The sequence below is a fragment of the Nicotiana tabacum genome, chromosome 5, assembly GCF_000715075.1.
Source record: "Nicotiana tabacum cultivar K326 chromosome 5, ASM71507v2, whole genome shotgun sequence".
Lineage (NCBI taxonomy): Eukaryota > Viridiplantae > Streptophyta > Magnoliopsida > Solanales > Solanaceae > Nicotiana > Nicotiana tabacum.
In genome coordinates, this window is record NC_134084.1 from 149,359,463 (window position 1) to 149,371,083 (window position 11,621).

Here is an 11,621-nt window from a genome sequence, read left to right on the forward strand (position 1 = left end):
TTTCGTATTGTTTTGGGAACGAAATTATACAGGTAAATTACAAGTTGTGTCCACCCATAAGTAAATTAGTACAAAAATTAACCAATTCATAAAATATTATAAATATTTAGCTAATTAGTTATTTATAGCAAAAAAATAGCAAATCTTTACTTTCTTTTGAGCGAGTATTGTTGGAATAGATTGGATACATGTTAAATTTAAATTTCAGTTTTGGAATAATTTGGTATAATTTTGAGGTGGTTTGAATTGAAATTCCGCATTAGAAGATGAACATGGAAAAAAATGATATGTATATCACAATGTGTATCAATTGTTTATCATATATGTATCATATTCATATCAAATATGTATTACATGTATACCCGTGTGTGAGATATATGCATGATACATGTGTCGCAAATACCTTAAATCACCCTTAAACTTGGCTCAGATTATAAATATCCTCCCCGAACTATGCCCGGTCTTAATTATCCCCCTCAACTTGGCCTTTTGAGAGTCATTACCCCCATAGACGCAGATGTGGCAAAAAGTGTGGGTGCACTCACATGTCACGTGAATTTTTCTGTCTATGTGGCATTTTTTTTACATTTTTAAGAATATTACTTTTTAGATAATTTTTTCCGAATACAATTTATAATAAAACTTGGATAGAACTATAAAAGTAATATTCTTAAAAAGGTAAAAAAATATTTTATTTTTCCAAATTAGTTAAAAAAAATTTTGAATTTGACTTGAAAATAAAGATTTATACAATTGAAATAAATAGTTAGGGCATCTAAAAGTTATAAAAAATACATAGTTTGAAATTAATTATTTTGGCTATAATTTTTTATATAACTCTAAATTACGGTGCTCTAATTTATTTATTTTTTTACAGATTTTACCTAAAAAGGTAAAAAGACATAGTTGAAATAAATAGTCATTGCATCAAAAGAAGAAATAAAAAGAGTGTACAATTGCAAGAAATTACAAGTGCAATTGCACACTCTTTTTATTTCTTCTTTTGATGCAATGACAATTTATTTTAACTATGTATTTTTTATAACTTTTTAGATGTCTTGACTATTTATTTCAATTGTATAAATCTTTATTTTCAGGTCAAATTCAAAAAAAGATTAACTAAAACCTTATTAATTTTGGCCAAATAAAAATATTTAGCCTAAATAATGTAGTTATATCCAAGTTTTATTATAAATTTTATTCGAAAAAAATTATCTAAAAAAGTAATATTCTTAAAAAGGTAAAAAAAATATTTTATTTTTCCAAATTAGTTAAAAAACATTTTTGAATTTGACTTGAAAATAAAGATTTATACAATTGAAATAAATAGTTAGGGCATCTAAAAGTTATAAAAAAAATACATAATTTGAAATTAATTATTTTGGCTATAATTTTTTATATAACTCTAAATTACGGTGTTCTAATTTATTTATTTTTACAGATTTGACCTAAAAAGGTAAAAAGACATAGTTGAAATAAATAGTCATTGCATCAAAAGAAGAAATAAAAAGAGTGTACAATTGCAAGAAATTACAAGTGCAATTGCACACTCTTTTTATTTCTTCTTTTGATGCAATGACAATTTATTTTAACTATGTATTTTTTATAACTTTTTAGATGCCTTGACTATTTATTTCAATTGTATAAATCTTTATTTTCAGGTCAAATTCAAAAAAAGATTAACTAAAACTTTATTAATTTTGGCCAAATAAAAATATTTAGCCTAAATAATGTAGTTATATCCAAGTTTTATTATAAATTTTATTCGAAAAAAATTATCTAAAAAAGTAATATTCTTAAAAAGGTAAAAAAAATATTTTATTTTTCCAAATTAGTTAAAAAACTTTTTTGAATTTGACTTGAAAATAAAGATTTATACAATTGAAATAAATAGTTAGGGCATCTAAAAGTTATAAAAAAAATACATAGTTTGAAATTAATTATTTTGGCTATAATTTTTTATATAATTCTAAATTACGGTGCTCTAATTTTATTTTTTTTACAGATTTTACCTAAAAAGGTAAAAAGACACAGTTGAAATAAATAGTCATTGCATCAAAAGAAGAAATAAAAAGAGTGTACAATTGCAAGAAATTACAAGTGCAATTGCACACTCTTTTTATTTCTTCTTTTGATGCAATGACAATTTATTTTAACTATGTATTTTTTATAACTTTTTAGATGTCTTGACTATTTATTTCAATTGTATAAATCTTTATTTTCAGGTCAAATTCAAAAAAAGATTAACTAAAACCTTATTAATTTTGGCCAAATAAAAATATTTAGCCTAAATAATGTAGTTATATCCAAGTTTTATTATAAATTTTATTCGAAAAAAATTATCTAAAAAAGTAATATTCTTAAAAAGGTAAAAAAAATATTTTATTTTTCCAAATTAGTTAAAAAACAGAAAAATCCATGTGGCAGGCGAGTGCACCCACACTTTTTGCCACATCAGCGTCTAGGAGGGAGGGGTAATGACCATCAAAAGGCCAAGTTGAGGGGGTAATTAAGACCGGGTAATTCAGGGAGGATACTAATAATCTGAGTCAAATTTAGGGCTGATTTAAGGTATTTTGCCAATTTTGGACATTGACTCATATGTATGTTTTCAATGAATTTCAACCATTCCCACTATAAAAGATCCCTTTTTTGCTTAAATTGTTGGAATCTTGTACATATATATATTTTGTATTTTATCACCTTGTTTGCCACTTTATCCGTAAAATTTTCTTTTCGTCTTGCATCTAATGTTGTTGGTCACACTTAAATATGAAAGCAGATCTTTGCGTGTGATTCTTGGAGAGAAAGAATCCTTATTTATTTGAATTTTTAATTTTTATATGTGCTTGGCTAATTTTGATAAGTTTTTGATTAATGGCTAGAGGTTGATAAGTTAGAACATTTTCGTAAGATTTTTAATATTCGCTAGTCGTAAAAGTATATAAAATTTATATATTTTTATATATAATATATATAAATGCATATTTATACAAAAAATATATACATTTTCCACTATTATTTTCAGAGCTCTATATACATTAGTACCACAAGTTTAGCGATATTAAGAAAGGAAAAATGATTTAATTTGTTCCCATATTATTTGAAATTTAAAAAGTTTCTGATCTGTTAGACTTTTGGTATAATATTACCTCCGTACAGATTGGCCTCCAATGGAGCTTCAATCCAATGGTAATCTTAAATCATAGTGAAAAATTAGTTGAATATATTTTGATCTTTTTTTCTTGAAGAATTTGGACACATGAAGTCCACGTAAGATAAGGTCTACGTACATTCTACTATTTAAGACTATCTTGTAGGATTGCACTGAATTTATTGTTATTCTTTGAAGTTTGCTTATTTCGTGATACAAAATAATTTATTAACCACAAGACTATTAATTAAATAAAAGTTTAACGAGAGATAAAATTAAATAATATCAAATATAATGACAAATTTGACTCTTTTCCCTATTAAAAAATGCACGGATTTGATCATAAGAATCCTACCTCATGATGGAGCTCCGTTTATTGTTACTGATACGGATTTGATCACAAGAATCAGTAACAATAGAATCTAATGTGTGTATATGATACAACGAAATAGGTAAATACTGCTTGAGAGTAATAAAAGAGTAACTATTAATTTGAAATAGGAAATAAAATCTTAAAACCAATAGAGTAACAACTTTCCAAAAAAAAAAAAAAAAGGAAATTACAAATCAAAATGTAACAATAAATTAATACTATTTCTCAAGCAAAATATCTCTTGTACCTCAAAAAATGCATTACTATCCGCCAATCACAGCAGACAGCTCATTCACACGTATATTAGAGGCAACGCACCTTTGTTATATGTTGCTTACACGATTACACGTCGCTTATTTAATAATTAACCTCACATTTTCACATTCTACTCCTCGGTACTCGTCATTAATTCAATAAATCTTCCGGCTACAACAAGGGGTGGCAAACTCGCAGGTCGGATTGAATATAGACTTATCGAGAGCGGATAATACAAAAACGAATAAAATAACAGACTCATCAATATCTAATATGTTATTGTCAAATTAGTGGGCGTTTGGACATAAGAATAGTGAAATTTCGGCAAAAAATGAAGAAAAAAAAGTTTAAGTAAAAATAATATTTGAAAATAGAGTTGTGTTTGGACATGAATACAATTTGGAACTGTTTTTGAATTTTGTGAGTGATTTGAAGTGAATTTTGAAAAACAACTTTTTTGAGTTTTTCAAATTCTTGAAAAATTTCAAAATTCAACTTCAAGTGAAATTTGAAATTTTCATGACATTCCGAAAAAAGTAAAATGTTTTTTGTGGCCAAAGGGGCTCTTAGAATTGTCAAGTGAATGGGCCGTGGGTTGCTAGGGAACGGGGGAAATTCAAAAATAGTCAGATTTACAAGTGGTCATTCAAAAATAGCCACCATTTCAAAAGTAATTAAATTTAGCCACTTTTCATGTAAAGATAAATCTGAACGAAAATACTGTTCAAAATCCAGAAAAATACTCCAGCATAAGATACTGGAGTTCCAGTATATTATACTAGAACTCTAGTCTAATATACTGGAATCCAGTATAATATACCGGTCCAACATAATATACTGAAAATTGGAGCACCGGTGCTCCAATCTCCAGTATATTATACTGGAACCAACAAAATATACCGGTTCAGCATAATATGCTGGAAATTCATACACAGGTGCACCAAACTCCAGTATATTATGCTGGACCGGTCTCTATTGCAGCAAAATAATGGTTATTTTTTAATGACTTGGTAAATGCTAGCTATTTTTAAATGACCAGTCCGAAAACTGACTAGCTGAAACAAACCAAATAACAACCAAACCAACTGATTGTATTAACTCAACAATAATTGAAATTACAAAGCAAATGCTAATGTAGTGAGGACAGTGCAATAGAAATCTAAAAAGAAAGGGGAAGAGAAATAGACTGATACAGATTGGGGATGAGAACAAAGATGAGAAGCAGAGTTACATTTGACAACTTCAGCATAAAGAATGCGCTAGGCCTTCTGCTATACTTATAACTAGTTTTCTCCACTCTGCACCTTCACGCATTGAGTGCCTTCAAAATGGGTCCCACACATAATTTTCCAGGTTCGAGTAGAGCACAAGTTGTAGCAACATCCGCTTGACATTGTCTACAGCGAGCAAGCAAGGCAGAGCAACATCTACAAGCTTAATGTACTGGCTCTTTACTGCTGCATCAATACAAATGGATGCACATGAATTGTAGTGGCTCATTACTTCTGTATCAATGCAAATGGATGCACAGGAAATGGCTAAATAAATTGGTCTAACCTCAATGTGAACAGCTCCTTTCCCAACCCCTAGCTTTAACAACCTTTCAAGGAATTTTAGCTTCCAAACTAAGAGTATAGGCATGGAAAATACATCTCGCCATCTTTTGATACTATGGACAAAAATATCCAACTTAATTTTCCTTGGTGTCATCAGCTGGAACATAAGAGACAATATATCTTGTTCTCCTTGTAGCAGATCGTTTGCAGCATCACAATGTAATATCCTGGACTATTTCTTTATTTATGGGAAACTCTTCTTTAGGAAATGGAACATGCTCTCTCACATCAGAAGCAAATTCCGTGGCAAAATCAGTGTGTGCATCCTTAATTGCAAGGCCAACATCAGAAACACTGGTTGAAAAACCAAAAGAATTGGCACATGATCCACAAACATAGAGCCAAACATCAGGAGCAACATGTAAACAAAAATACAGTAGCGAATTCCTTAAATTTCGTTCTGGAACCAAGAAGATGATACCACTACCTAGTCTTTCGGTAAATCCAGTAAGCATGTCCAAGGAACCAACTATGAAATATCTAGCATAGGGCCGGCCCTCAATAATAACTGTCAAGCGAACATAGTTGCGCACATCCCTTTTTTCTAGGTAAAGATAAGCTGACTTCAACCAAGCAACTTCAGGGGTCTCGACAATAACCACAACATGTGCACTTAGTAATTTTGATCGAGATAGTGACGTAACAGAATCATATGTGCAGCCACGACCATTACTCGGCACAATAAGTAACTCATCACAATGCCATATTGACGCTGGATTTTCAGCCAAATATCTTGATGGAAAAGCTTGATAGGCATGGTACCTTCCTTTAAATTGCAGCTGCGCATGGTTATGATCTTCACTGTCCTGAAAGAGATAAATTTTTATTTCTTGGAGAACTCCACCTAGGTCAAAAGCTTGCTGCAAGGTAACTGATTTCTGAGAACGCCAACATCGCACCACCCTCTTCTCATTTCCCCCACAAACAAGAAAGTATTCACTCTTATATGCATAAATAGTACACAAGCTGTCTTCTTATGTTGTTTTGCATTCACAAAAACATCATATGTAGGGGCGTGGAATAAAATGCCGATACTCGAAATGATTAACGTCATGGGTTGCGAACCTATTTTGTGGCCCCATACTGAGAAAATTATATCCTTTCCCACTAAATTACTTAGAGAAATCAGACATTTCATACCATTACCACGGCCTTCAGTAAGGCTAGGAAGCATGTCAAAAGAACGAACTATACACTCTCTACCATCTGATAAACCTTCTAAAACAAGATCAAGGAAAGTTGTTATAGTAGCTTTTCTTCCAAATAGTGTACCACTGCCAAGTTGAAATTGAGGCCTGTAGTTGCCGTCCATGTAATCAAAATAAACTACGCCATGAAACATGTGTGGTTCACCAATGTGTTGAGCATGTGCATGCAATATGAGATAAGTTCGCCAAGTGAAGATTTCATGCTTCTCACGACTTTGAATTAATTGTGGCATTATGCCGAGCTTTTCGCATGCATTGTCAGAGTAACCCATGACTCGAAATCTCGACTGCTGGAAATTTCTATCAGCAAAAGTCTCGAGCGCCACATGTACTCTCTATGTCTCTCTAGATACAAACAACATGAAACCAGTAAAATTGTGCTCCTGTCCAGTATCTACCCAATTGCATAGGTGTAAGCCAGAATCATAGTGATGCCCCAATATATTTTGAGTAGCACTAACAAATGGAAATTCTATTACAGTAAACCTCCCGATGGCATTTGACATGATAGATCTTTGACTAGTAAAAAGAATCTGATAACCAGTTTTATCCTTTAGCGGAGAGATTTCAAACACCGGAGCTGCATTGCCTCTTGCGTCTTCCTCCTCTTTATTTTTAGATTCCATTAATTTAGTCACATTAAAATTGTAACCAGTTAATCTAGTAGGGAAAGTCATGGGAACAGAGTTTGTAGAAATACTGATTTGATTAATTAGAATCTCAGTAGTGACCTCTGTTTACAAGGTCTCGGAGTGAGGCTGGGGTGTGTCACCATTTCTGTGAGAACTTTCATCAAACACCTGTACCTCCTCTGATGTTGCATCTTTTAAGTCAGCCTCGGGCTCTTTGGTAACAACTTTTACTGATGATCGCTCAGTAGCAAACACCTTGGAACCACAACAGCCATGTGACATTTTGTCGAACACCTGGGCTTCACTATTTGTAGAATATTCCCTAATTGTAGCCACGCGAACTTCTGGCGATTCGAGATGCAGCTTACCAAAACGAATCCGCACCTTTGCAACAAAATGTTCCCAATCTGACAATTGCTTGTTCCGAAAAAGCCATCGGAACCACTCCAACGCCTCACTATCTAGGTACAAAGAAGCACATAATAACTTGTTGTTTTCCGATGTGCCATGGAATTCAAAGTAGCGTTCAACCTGAGAAATCCATAACTCTGGATCCTTGCCACAGAATCGCCAGAATTCCACAGGAGTAGGCTTGCTCGTTGCAAGGTTTTCAACCAACCCATATAACAAGGAACGAATTTCAGCAATATCCTTCGATCATGAATCCTTCACGATCTTAATTGAATCATCGATAGTTCGAATTATTTGGCCCTCCATAGAAGACCTCTGGATGAAAGCACCAATGAAACAAACCAAATAACAACCAAACCAACTGATTGTATTAACTCAACACTAATTGAAATTACAAAGCAAATGCTACTGTAGTGAGGGCAGTGCAACAGAAATCTAAGAAGAAAGGAGAAGAGAAATAGACTGATACAGATTGGGGATGAGAACAAAGATGAGAAGCAGAGCTACGTTTGACAATTTCAGCATAAAGAATGCTCTAGGCCCTCTGCTATACTTATAACTAGTTTTCTCCACTATGCACCTTCACACATTGAGTGCCTTCACAATGGGTCCCACATATAATTTTTCAAATTCAAAAATATATCTTCCACCGAATGACTCACTGAGTTCACAACATTAGCCCGTGCTATTTTAACCTTGGGAACATGTGTAACCCCGTCAACAAATGAAGTAGGCAATGCCCACTCTATTGCTTGTCAGTTCAGTTTAGTTGCTTTCGAAATCTCATGTACTAGTATCATTTTCTGGAAATGCACCACAAGAAATTACTATAGTATATGTGATTGCGGAGGTTGTTGGCGGACAAGACCTCAGGATATGGAGAAAATTATAGAATAGGGTATTATGGTGTAGTATATGTTAGAAATATAATAGGATGAAATAATCTGGCGTAGATAGTGTAATTATTGTCCTTAAGGAATTTAAGCTTTCCATAAATTGTTGCAGGGATAATAGTAGAATTTCTCCGGGATTTTACAAAGTCTACTCGAATTTCTCACAAGAACAGAATATTTGTGAGTTGTAGAAAATAAGTAGAAGAGAAAGAGATGAAATGGGTATTTATAATACCTCTAGGAGTCCAAGTGCGCAAGTGCCAATCTTGACTATTAATAATATAGTCAAATTTTAGTTTCCCTCCAAAACAACCTTAAAATATTCAAACATATAGACAAAGAAGTGCTTTTAAGCACCTCTTTGTTTCTTTCTTTTTACAAATGAGAGACAAAACAACCTCTTATCAAACACTAACTAATCTAACATTATATGTTTATATTTCTTGTAATTTCTTTTAATTTCAGAGATTGTAATGATTTGGACATTCTTAAATTTTTTATGTGCGTGTGCTTTTGCTTGTGTTTTGGTCTTAATCAAGTGGCTCTTTGAAATGTATGTCGTTTAAAGTTTAGATAAGTGATTGTGTCTTGACATGGAACTTGGAAGTTCCCTAACATTTTCCTCCTGTCAACTGAATCTCCAGACTCCAAATCCAGGAATTTAATAATGAAGAACTATTATGGGAGTTACTTTGGCTTTCAAAAATTATAAAAAAAAAAAACATTATTTTTAATAAAACACGTTTTCGAATAAAGATGACCAAATACGCCAGTCCAATGTTAGGCGGTGCGCTACTCCATATAAACTCCTTTTGAAATATACATATTTTCGTCACTTTTGAATGAAAATCCTTTTTTTTTTTGGAATATTACGGGTAACTTTTGAATGAAAATCCTTTTTTTTTTTTTGGAATATTACGGGTTTTTTTTTCCCGAAAAAACGAAAGTGTGACAATCATAAATTAAATTCAGTGATCTAACTTTCCAACAAAAGGTAAGTTTTATAGAGCAGTGGTTGTCACACCTCCTTTTTGCGCGCCCCGCCCCGAAGGGTTAAATGCGCGGGTGGAGTTTTTCCAATTTAAGTGACAATATTCGAAATGGGATTATTTATTTAATTCAGAGTCGCCACTTGGGAAAGGTTTGGCTTTTGGTGTCCCAAATCACCGGTTTATCTTGAATCCCAAATCGAGAAAATTTTCGACTTTTCCAAATGAAGTATGCGAACCAGAAATTCTAAGTAAGGAATTCTGTTGACCTGAGGGAAGGTGTTAGGCACCCTCGAATCCCGTGGTTCTAGCACGGTCGCTTAAATTGTTATAATGGCTAAATATCTGATTTAAATACAGGTTGTGACTTATGTGCTTTTATTAAGTTTAAAACCGCTTTTATTATTATCATTTATTTTATGGAATTGCAATGTCGTGAAAATGCGTCTCGAACCACGTCACAATCAATGCACCCGTAGTTGTTAACACATTTTGACTCCGTTGAGACTTGGATTTGGGTCACATCAATGTGCACCCGATTTTAAGAATATAATTTACTTAAAGTCGCGCCTAAAGAATCTAAACGCGTTATTATCTTTGGGGAAGGCAGTGGAATTCACTAAACAGTCCGTCCCAAATTCTAAGTATTTATCATGATCAATTATTGAGGGCCCCGCAATTTGCATTTTTATTCGGCGAGGCTCGTCTCATTATTTTAGAAGGGTACCCTACAGTGGCTACATTTCTACTACGTTTATCTTTAAAGAGAAGGATGATGCCGAACTTTGCTTGTTTGAACAAATACAGACTGAATCCTTATTATGTTTGCCGAACCTAAACTTGTTTGATTACCTGATTGATTGTTTATGAGGTGAGGGTTACCTCATGCTTTGTCTTCATCGAGTGAATACGCTTATTAATTTGCTAAGTGAAATTGCAAACAAACTGACAACATATATTGAGTTATGTCTAACGACCTCCAAGTTCTATTTTAACACTCTAACCTATTTGAAATTGATAAACGAAATCGGCTGTTTATTAGGAAAATTACTACTAATTGAACTCAGAATGACTATTAGTTCCTCTCAACAATCATCACATTATTTTGAAACAAAGAATCCATACCGAAACCCGATATCGAACCTGCATTGGAACAAATAAACTGACAGGAGAACTGGCATTCATAGCCAGACTCTTAATGTGACTGCATGAGAGTTTGTTTGGGATACATCTATCCCAGACCTAATACCACAGATTTGTCGATTCAGTGGTCTAGGCAAAAATACATACAAGTGCTTGCCATGACTCTATGTTGTACAGTCGTAACTAAGCCGAACAACGTTATACTGAACTGAATGTATACTAAATCAAACGTGTTGTCTATGTCATACTGTCATTACTATTGAACAGTGCTATCTAACAGTCCATCTCAAAAAGAATGTATGCTAGTTTATACAAAGTATTGGCAATTTGCAGTAAAAATACAATCCCAACTAACATTCGACCTATTTTTAAAACCAATGTTATAACATGAACAGCTGTTCGTTTTCTTTATTTCTGCTTCAACTTCAAACTTTCAACAATACAAGGTTTCAGAGGTTGTGTACCTGGAAATATTTGACAATTGAAGAAAAGGGGCAGTCAGCAGAGTACAATGACAACAAAAATGCAGTAGCAATCACAGCATTATCAGTAGCAGCAGGGCAGAATAGCAGCAGGCAAAGCAATACAGCAAGAAACAGGCTCGAGTGCAGAGATGCAACTATGGCCAATAGAAAGTAATAGCCAAATAACAGCAACACCCAGTGGAGTAGAATCAGAACTCCAGACATACCAGTAGTAAACCAATGAAAACACTCGACTAATAGACACAACTGGAATTTCAAAGAATCAGAATTGATTTGAACAAGTTGAACAACTGAAACCCAATAATAATAGGAGGAAAAAGTTTCTGATTGTTGGTTGTATCCCTTCTATCCCTTAATCTCTCTCTATCTATGTGTATCTATTTGTATGTATTTCAGCTCTCCTTTCCAAACTCCTCACAGTGTGTTTTTCTTTTACAGCCCTCAAGGTCCAGTCCCCCTTCT

At 33.1% G+C, this 11,621-nt stretch overlaps 1 long non-coding RNA gene across 1 annotated transcript; it reads right to left on the reverse strand.

The window, feature by feature from the left end:
• Positions 1–4,851: 4,851 nt before the first annotated feature.
• LOC142181270 (uncharacterized) lies at positions 4,852–8,262 on the reverse strand. The gene is made up of 2 exons (XR_012709915.1): positions 5,340–8,262; positions 4,852–5,239 (listed from the first exon to the last, which is right to left on the reverse strand). It is a non-coding gene; the product is annotated as an uncharacterized LOC142181270 (long non-coding RNA).
• Between the last annotated feature and the right edge of the window lie 3,359 nt (positions 8,263–11,621).